The sequence below is a fragment of the Nicotiana tabacum genome, chromosome 23 (assembly GCF_000715075.1).
Source record: "Nicotiana tabacum cultivar K326 chromosome 23, ASM71507v2, whole genome shotgun sequence".
NCBI lineage: Eukaryota > Viridiplantae > Streptophyta > Magnoliopsida > Solanales > Solanaceae > Nicotiana > Nicotiana tabacum.
The window spans coordinates 90048909-90059160 of record NC_134102.1 but is presented as its reverse complement, the minus strand read 5'-3'; positions in this window follow the sequence as shown (position 1 = coordinate 90059160).

The window sequence follows — 10252 nt, the reverse complement described above, 5'->3', positions numbered from 1 at the left end:
CAGGATATTACTGGCCCCATATGGAACAAGATGCCAAATACTTCGTACAAAAATATGATAAGTGCCAACGTTACGCACCACTAGTACATCAACCGACAGAACTCCTACAATCGGTTCTGTCCTCGTGGCCATTCATGAAGTGGGGAATGGACATCGTTGGACCGCTACCACCGGCTCCTGGAAAGGTAAGGTTTCTTTTTAATTTTGACTGACTATTTTTCTAAATAGGTGAAATCATGTACTTATAAGAAGATCGGAGAACGCGAAGTGGTCAACTTCTTGTGGGAAAATATAATTTGCAGGTTTGGAATACCAAAAGAGATTGCATGCGACAATGGGCCGCAACCGCAATTTATCGGTGCAAAAGTTACAAAGTTCCTAGAAGATTTGAAGATAAAGAGAATTACCTCTTCACCTTATCATCCGAGCACAAATAGTCAAGTAAAGTTAACAAAACAAATTGATTATACAACATCTAAAGAAAAGGTTGGAAGCAACAAAAGGCAGCTGACCCGAAGAATTACTTGGGGTTCTATGGTCCTATCGAACAACAGCCAAGTCAAGAACGGGAGAAACCCCTTTTTTCCCTTGTGTACGGCGCAAAAGCTTTGATACCAGTGGAAGTAGGGGAACCAACCTTAAGGTATTTCCAGGCGAAGGAAGAATCGAACAACGAAGCAATGCTAATCAACTTGGAGCTGCTTGAGGAACGCAGAGACTTGGCGCATGCCAGAATGGCAGCTCAAAAGCATAGAATGGAGCGTTATTATAATCGAAGAGCAACCTTTATTATTTCAAAGTAGGAGACTTGGTCTTGAGGAAGGTAACTCAGAACACCTGGGAACTCAACGTGGGCAAGTTAGGCCCAACATGGGAAGGCCCTTACCGGGTTTCAGCTATCACTGGGAAATGATCATATGAGTTGGAGAACCAGAACGGAGACAAGTTGCCCAACAACTGGAACGTGGCTCACCTCAAAAGATATTACTGCTGACAAGCAACCGTCAAACGGCAAGTATGTGTTGCACTCTTTTTTTCTTTGTTCAGTTTTTGTCCCAATTGGATTTTTCTGGCAAGGTTTATAACGAGGCAGCGACGGAAAGCATACTACGAAGACAACAGTGATAAGACCTTTCATAACAAGGCAAACGAACAAGTTTCCACTTGGGGAAGATTAGATAATCTTTGCTTCGATAGAAAATTCCCACTAGGAAGTTAACTTTGCTATCGAACGGAGGTTACTCGACCGTTCACGAGCACAAACGACTAAAGGACTATTAGGTATTCTTTCGCTCGATAGCATGGGTTCCTAAGGGGAAACAAGATATGTTTTCGAGTGGAGAATTACCTAGCAATTCATTGGTGGAACCTTCGAAGTACAAGACTTCTAGTGTTCCAATTCGCGTTTTTCGCATTCGAACACTGGGGGAATGATATGAGGATACGACAACATTGAATACCACGTCTACCGGGGAACGAAAATCCGGAATAAAATACATCATCGGGAGCGGGGACTGCACAACCAGCCCTACAGAAACAAGTTGTACAAGATAGCCACAAGTCATGGCAATTTCTTTTCTGCATAGCAAAATACTTATGTACTTTTGAAAATAGAAGGAATTAAATAAAATGAAATCCTTTTATTTTTATCTTGTTTCTTGTCTGAACGATAAGTTAATTTTGATATTTGAAAGTAAAACAAGTACTTCAAATGTTAGTGCCGTGATGAACAGGAGACGTCCTCTTCAAGAGCACTGTAAACATAAGAGGGCCCTCTTTTATAAAAACTCTCACATTAAAGGATTGGTTCCGGAAGAGTCAATGCCTGGAATCTAGAATGCCATCGGGGAAAAATACACTCGAAATCGCATACGAAAAAGATGCAAAAAAGCAAACTTGCGCAAATACTCATGGAAACCCTTACGAAAAAGGGATAATACTTGGAACCAAAATGCTTCGAAGAAAAAGCATCCGAGATTACACATAATAAAGCGCGAACAAGAACAGCATACACATAATACTTGAGCAAGTACGAAAGTTAAAGACTTGCATGAATATTCAAACGAAAGTAAGACTCAAACGATACTTGAGAAAAAATATATTTTTATTTACAAGGACGCTTCAAAATGAGACCCCGATCGCCTAAAAATTTTCGGGCCATCAAATACGATCTTAGGAACCATCATCACCGCCCTACCATGATCGTTCCTCATTTTTTGCATTTTTCGGCCAAAAAACTAGAATTTCGCGCGATTCCCATATTTTCGTGTGTTATAGCCCACGCCTTCCGAGTGGTCCCAGGCCCCCCGGACCCCGATCGCCTAAAAATTTTTAGGGCCATCAAATACGACCTAAGGAACCATAATCACCGCCTCGCCATGATCGTTCCTCATGTTTTGCGTTTTTCGGCCAAAAATCTAGAATTTCGCCCGATTCCCATATTTTCGTGTGCTATAGCCCACGCCTTTCGAGTGGGCGGGGCCCCCTAACTCGGATCACCTAAAAAATTTTCGGGCCTTCAATTATGACCTAAGAAACCATAGTCATCGCCCCGCCCTAATCGTTCCTCATATTTTGCATTTTTCGGCCAAAAAACTAGAATTCGCCCGGATTCCCATAGTTTCATGTGCTATAATAGCCCACGCCTTCCCAATGGCACCTAACCCAACCTGTCAGGTAAGCCAATTAACAACTATTCAATTTAACTAATATTTAACCGACTCTAATACACTCCCCAAGGACTGGTAGTACAAATCACGAGCTTCTAAGATTAGAATTTACAAAGCTGGTATGAAATAAATACATCATCTGCTCAAAATGTACATAAAACAGATTTTCTTTATAAATCTAAGGCTACCATGAACAAAAGGCAGCTACGACCGGAACGCATGTACGTCTTCAAATCCAGCTCCCGTCGATCACCACAACATCAGCATCTAATATCTGCACGCAAGTTGCAGAAGTGTAGTATGAGTACAACCGACCTCATGTACTCAATAAGTAACAAACCTAACCTTAGGTTGAAAGTAGTGACGAGCTGGAACACAGGTCGGGGTCCAACACCAATAACCAACAACAGTTCATAACAACACAATGGAAGTAATAAAAGAAGTAGCTCAGGGATAAAATGCTCAGCTCGTTCACAGTTCCATAAAAATAGGCCTGCTTTTCAAGTATATCAGCGAAAACCCAAATCTTTTACCAAAATCACCAAAATATGGGTATGTTTTGTAAAACTGTGATTTTTCCCAAAAATAATTCAACAACAAATAGGATGTTTCATTTACAAATGGCATGAGGAAAATACATCTTTTTGCCTACATGTCAATGAGTATATGAAGTCATGAATGACGTAATTTCTTACAGCATGAGGATAAATACATCTCTATGCTTGTATGTCAAATGTACATGTCAATGCGATGCAACTCAGTAATAAAACCATATGCATACTTTCAGAGTATCACTTCACTCAGTCCTCCCAATCACTCTGTCCTCACAGTCACTCAATCCTCCCAATCGCTCGGCACTCGCACTCAGTAGGTACTTGCGCTCACTGGGGGTGTGTACAGACTCCGAAGGGGCTCCTTCAGCCCAAGCGCTATAATATGCACGGACAACTCATGTGCTATAGTATCAATATCTGGATCCGCACGGATAACTCAATTCCTGCACGGACAACTCATGTGTTATAGTATCAATATCTAGATCCACACGGACACTCACGTGCTGCACAGACAACGCACGTGCTTCACAGACAACTCACGTGCTATAATAAGCAAATCTGGCATGCTGCGGCGTGCAACCCGATCCTATAATTATCCTTACAATCAGGCCCTCGGCCTCACTCAGTCATCCTTCTCTCCAGTCTCTCGGGATCACAATATCATGAAACTAGCCCAAAATAATAATATGATGTATCAATAAATAACAACAGAGACTGAGATATGATATGCAATGAATGAATATGGCTGAGTATGAAATTACAGTTTAAACATATAATTCGACAGTAGAAATGACCTTAGTGGATCCCAATAATACCAATATTTGCCTAAGCATGATTTCTAACATGAGTCACAACCCAGTTTCTCTAACACATAAAAATGCATGGAAAACTACAAGTTAATTGACTATATAAATCTACGGAATCAACCGAGTCTCAATTTCTATGGTGCACGCCCACACGCCCGTCACTTCCAAACAATTCACATAACACGCATAATCAGGGTTCATACCCTCATCTCTAAGATTAGATATGTTACTTACCTCGAGCAAGCCAAATCCAATATCGAGCAAGTTGTACAATACTCCGAAAATTTCATGCAGTGCGTATCAACCTCCATACACCTTCATATGTCCTTAATTCAATCCAAACGATTCGTATATATTCAAACAACGTGCTAATTAATCACAATTTACTCTAATGCTTACTATTTAACAATTTAAAAAATTCCCAACTCCGCTCGAAAAATCGACAGTGGGGCCCACGTCTCGAAATCCGACGAAACTCACAAAATCCGACAACCTATTCAATTATGAGTTCAGCCATACTAATTTTACTCAAATCCGACTTTGAGTTGATGTTCAAATTTCGAAAATTTATTTTATGGAATTGTAAAAACTTCCTCCGATTTATCTTGAAATAATCAATAATCTAACGCTGAAGACAAAGATTAATTCATGGAATATAATCACAAGGGAGTCAAGAATACTTACCCCAAGTTGTTTGGTGAAATTTGCCTCTGAAAATCACCCAAACCGAGCTCCCCAACTCTGTTTTAGTCAAAAATGGCAAAAACCTTCTGTTTATAGGGATTTTTAGTGTTCGAGCACCACAGGTGGCGTGGGGAGCTGCCTGTGGCACAGTTTCCAGCATCCCAAAAATTCCCAGCACCAGGGCCACGCTACCCTGGGCGATGGCGGCGAGAAAATCGTCCCTGACACGAAACTGGGCATATCTCTCTCATACGATGTCTGAATTCGACGATTCTTTTTGCTATGGTGCCGTAATTGCAATACGAATCTAATGCTTCAATCAAAACTGAATTTGGAGCTCATTTGTTTAATGCGATACCACTTAAGCTTGAATAAATGACGTTGAAACATTATGAAAATATCCAAATTAAATTCCGTTAACCATCCGAAATCTACCCGAGGCTCTCGGGACCTCAATCAAATATACCAATAAGTCCTAAAACATCATACAAACTTAGTCGATGCCTCAAATCACATCAAACAATACTAAAACCACGAATCATACCCCAATTCAAGCTTAATGAACTTTAAATCTTTCAACATTCAAACCTCCCACCGAAACATATCAAATCAATCCGGAACGAACTCAAATTTTGCGTACAAGTCATAAATGACATAACGAAGTTATTTCAATTTCCAGAATATGATTCCAACCCCGATATCAGAAAGTCAACTCCCCAGTCAAACTTCCAAACTTTCAAGTTCCTATTTTGCCATTTCAAGCCAAATTTAACTACGGACTTCAAAATGAATATTCGGACACACTCCTAAGTCCAAAATTATCATACGGAGCTATTGGAACCATCAAAACTCCATTTCGAAGTCATTTGCACAAAAGGTCAAATCGGTTGACTCTTTTCATTTAAGCTTCTAAAAAAGGATTGTTCTTTCAATTAAATCTCGAATTATCTGAAAACCAAAGTCGACAATTCACACAAGTCATAATACACATTACGAAGCTGCTCAAGACTTCAAATTGTCGAAATGAGCGTAGATGTTAAAAATGACAAGTCGGGTCGTTACATTCTCCCCCACTTAAACATACGTTCATCCTCAAACGTGCTAAGAGTTGTCCCTAAACCTTCAAATCACTATTTCACCTTATGACGCACATACTCGGGGGTGATCTCATGCTACCCTATTCCATATAGGCCTAACAACACAACATAATTGATGATCATTACTTTAATCTTAGTCCGTAAAACTTAGAACCCAATTTCCAACATCCAGAATTTCTTACAAGACCCGAGTCTCACATCTACATACTATATAAGTTTGAACAAGTTGTATCAAGCCATAACCATGACCCTAGATATAGTCACATATCATACTACACAACTCGCATACTCGTAGCAATAATTTCTAATCACCATAGTTGCTTAAAAAATGAACTCGAAACCGTTGATAAACCTCACATCAAAAACCTCCGTACACTGTCAATAATGAAAGAAACACTCAAAAAATCATAACCACTCATCAGATCAACTAGTCATGGAGATCTCTCGCCCCAACCAGAACTATAATCACTTTCTAAGACGACTTTGGATATTATTCTCCCAAATATACCGTAATTAAATCCGATAGTACTCATTCTAGGTCCAATTACCTCATCTCATCAAACACAACCACTTTATTGACTTGCAACCCCAACACAACCTAATATTTACAACCAACTCCTCAAATTTTGTGAAGAGGATAACCGTAGGTGCATGTGCACAATTCCTCAAATACACTGCTCAAATAATTTTTATCGTAGAGGAAGGAAAATAATGAAATCAGAAAAATTATCAAAGAAATGAAATTCCCACACACTGCACGGACAATTCACGTGCCAATAATATAAATCGCATGGCATGGTCACAGGCCTCCAGTCCCACCATATCATACAGGAGCAGTTAAACAAGTACTAATGTATATGACAATGAAATAAGATTCTCATGCTCCTGGACTGGTATAAATAACTCGCCATAGTGTAGGCATGTGCAAAGTCTGCTATCACAACTAAAATCGGCAAGTTAACACAGAAATAATAACTACCAAGTTTACTCAGGGAATTAGCCTCTTTGTAACCTCAAGTATAGCCCAGATAGTTCTCCAAAAAAGTACGAATACGAGAAACGTTATAACTTTATGCTTAACAGCCAACTCTAGGCATATCATATCCTAAGAATTCTTCCGAGTATGAATACTTGCCTCGATGCCTACACATGGGCTCAAACCTCACATATATGCACATTCATAGCGTGTAGCTATCACAAATAATTAACGTAACTAGTGCCTCCACTGAGTTTAAATAAAATACTCACCTCAAACAGTAAGCTTCTAAGAACTCCCAATCTCCAAATTCATGCGATACATGAATCATCATAACTGATCCCAATAGCACTCGAATGACTAACACATCGTTCATGCACGATCATCCCACCAGGAATACTTCCATAATTCTTCCGTTCCACATAGCAATAATTTGAATATCAACAGTCTATCAACCAGGTGAGTACCGCAATACCGATGAACATCCGTAAATCAAAGCACAATACGCCTTCTGAAATGCGCACCCTTCTCAGGGATTACTGAGCAGTTATAACATTCCTCTAAATATCTAAAACTGACATTCTATCCAAATTCGTGACCTTCCCTTCAAGACTGAATTGCCACCTTGTACATGTAAATTTTAATCCCACACAATACACCACATCTAGCATGCCATCATATGACGAGCACAAGAATCTCATTATGAACTCTGAGTCACCAGCAAATTACATACCCGATTAGTTAGAAACCTTTCTCTTGCTTCCTTCCAGGAGGAAATCATAATACAAAACACGTTCTCCACATCGGTAGAAAATATCCGGTTATAAACATGGTAGAAACCATCAAGAACACTTTGAAATCCATTTGCACATAACCAAGATATTAGAGTTGAATCTCCCTAACTCTACCAAGTCACGCAGGTCACCAAACCCAAAAATATTGCCACCAAAATATTTGTAAAGTCTCACCACATCATAATTACCCCTATAAATACCACAACCGAAACACCCACTCTGAAAATACCTTATTTGAGTCTAAAGCCGTTTCCTTCACCTTCCTGAGAGCGAAATATAAAATCCATAATGATATAAAAATAATATGCCACAAGTCTCTACACCATCCAACTTAAATCTCAGATTCTAGCCATATACAAATCTGCCAAAAATTCTCAGTTGCTACATATTAATCTTGAATCCATTAGAACTTTCTCAAGAGTCATCCGCTCTGCTCAAATCTCAATTGCACCGCCCAAACAGGCCAAACTGCCTATGCTCAATTAGTACAACAACACCCCAAAGAAGTAACCATGCCTTAACACAACTGAGCAAATTCATACACCGTGCACACTACACCCGTCAAGAATAACAACTCGACTCATTCCGTGATTTTCTTATGCTCATAAAGTGCAATATAACCCGTATCCAAGAATTTCCTTACTCGACTCATCCTCCATCCCAACCTCTGCAGGTCATAACTAATCCACAAGTATGCCTCAGACCAAAACCAATATAACACATAATTGTGCAATCAAATCAGTGATAGCAGACTCCACCACTTGGCTCAAAGCCATAGAACAAAATATTCCATAACTAACAATATCCATACTCTATTACTGCCATAATACTGTAGTCAGTTCAACAAAAATTCTTCTCAAGCTCAAGCTACACCAACCATAAAATACATCAATCATCTGCTAAGCTCGCATTTATTCTCTTGACAGTCAAGTCAATTTTCTCAACCAGATTCAAATTCAGATCTCAACACATACACCCCGCTGGTAGAAAAGAAACTCTCTGCTCAACTTTATAAGGAGCACACCTCCGTAGATTACTCTATATGAGATAACCCACATGCTTTGCCTAAAATTGGCATCTTGATATACCCTTTCGCAACCACAATCACTACGCGATCACTTAATCTCCCTAAGTCCGAACTCATCAACAAGACATGAAAATATACTTCGCTCCACCATTAAACTACATGAAAGATCCTTCAACACATTCATACTCGAGACGTCAAATGAAGACAGACACCAAGCACCCAATGGCCCTATTTGTTTTTTTACATCTCAAGCAAACTATTCTCGTCATAATCAAACCATCTGAACACATTTCGCAGTCACATCATGCTCATCATATAGCTATTCAACCGCTCGTCGAGCCACATATTCCACACATAAGGACACTACCGGACATATGAGTCAAACTGTACAAGTTCACACAACTGAAGCTACCAAGCCTAAGCTACGGTCTAAACCTGGCCTCAAGTCCTCTAGACTGGCCCATCACCAAAACATAGAATACACATCTCGAACCTCGTTCATGGAATCATAAGTCGGCGATGCAGATCTGATACCGAGTGCTCACATGCGCACACGAATACGTGGAAGGAATTCAAAGAGTTATGTTTTAAGCTGAATCAATTTCGCACGATAAGGAAAGAAAGATGAAAATTATCCTAAATGCCTTGTAGCCTCTCGAAGATAAGTATGGACATCAATACACTGATACGCAAGACTCTACTAGACACTTGCTCATGACTTATAGAACCTATGAACCTAGAGCTCTGATACCAACTTGTCACGACCCAAAATCCACCTAGTCATAATGGCACCTAACCCAACCCGTCAGGTAAGCCAATTAACAACTATCCAATTTAATTAATATTTAACTGACTCTAATACACTCCCCAAGGACTGGTAGTACAAATCATGAGCTTCTAAGATTAGAATTTACAAAGACGGTATGATATAAATACATCATCTGCTTGAAATGTACATAAAATAGATTTTCTTTATAAATCTAAGGCTACCATGAACAAGAGGCAGCTACGACCGGAATGCATGTACGTATTTAATTCAGCTCTCGTCGATCACCGCAACATCAGCATCTAATATCTGCACGCAAGGTGCAGAAGTGTAGTATGAGTACAACCGACCCCATGTACTCAATAAGTAACAAACCTAACCTTAGGTTGAAAATAGTGACAAGCTGGAACATAGGTCGGGGTCCAACACCAATAACCAACAACAGTTCATAACAACATAATGGAAGTAATAGAAGAAGTAGCTCAGGGATAAAATGCTTAGCTCGTTCATAGTTCCAGAAAAATAGGCATGTTGTTCAAGTATATCAGCGAAAAACCCAAATCTTTTACCGAAATTACCAAAATATGAGTACGTTTTGTAAAACCGTGATTTTTCCCATAACATTTTCAACAACATATAGGATGTTTCATTTTCAAATGGCATGAGGAAAATACGTCTCTATGCCTACATGTCAATGAGTATGTGAAGTCATGAATGACGCAATTTCGTACAGCATGAGGAAAAATACATCTCTATGCATGTATGTCAAGTGTGCATGTCAATGCGATGCAATTCAGTAATAAAACCATATGCATGCTCTCAGAGTATCATTTCACTCAGTCCTCCTAGTCACCCTGTCCTCCCAGTCACTCAGTCCTC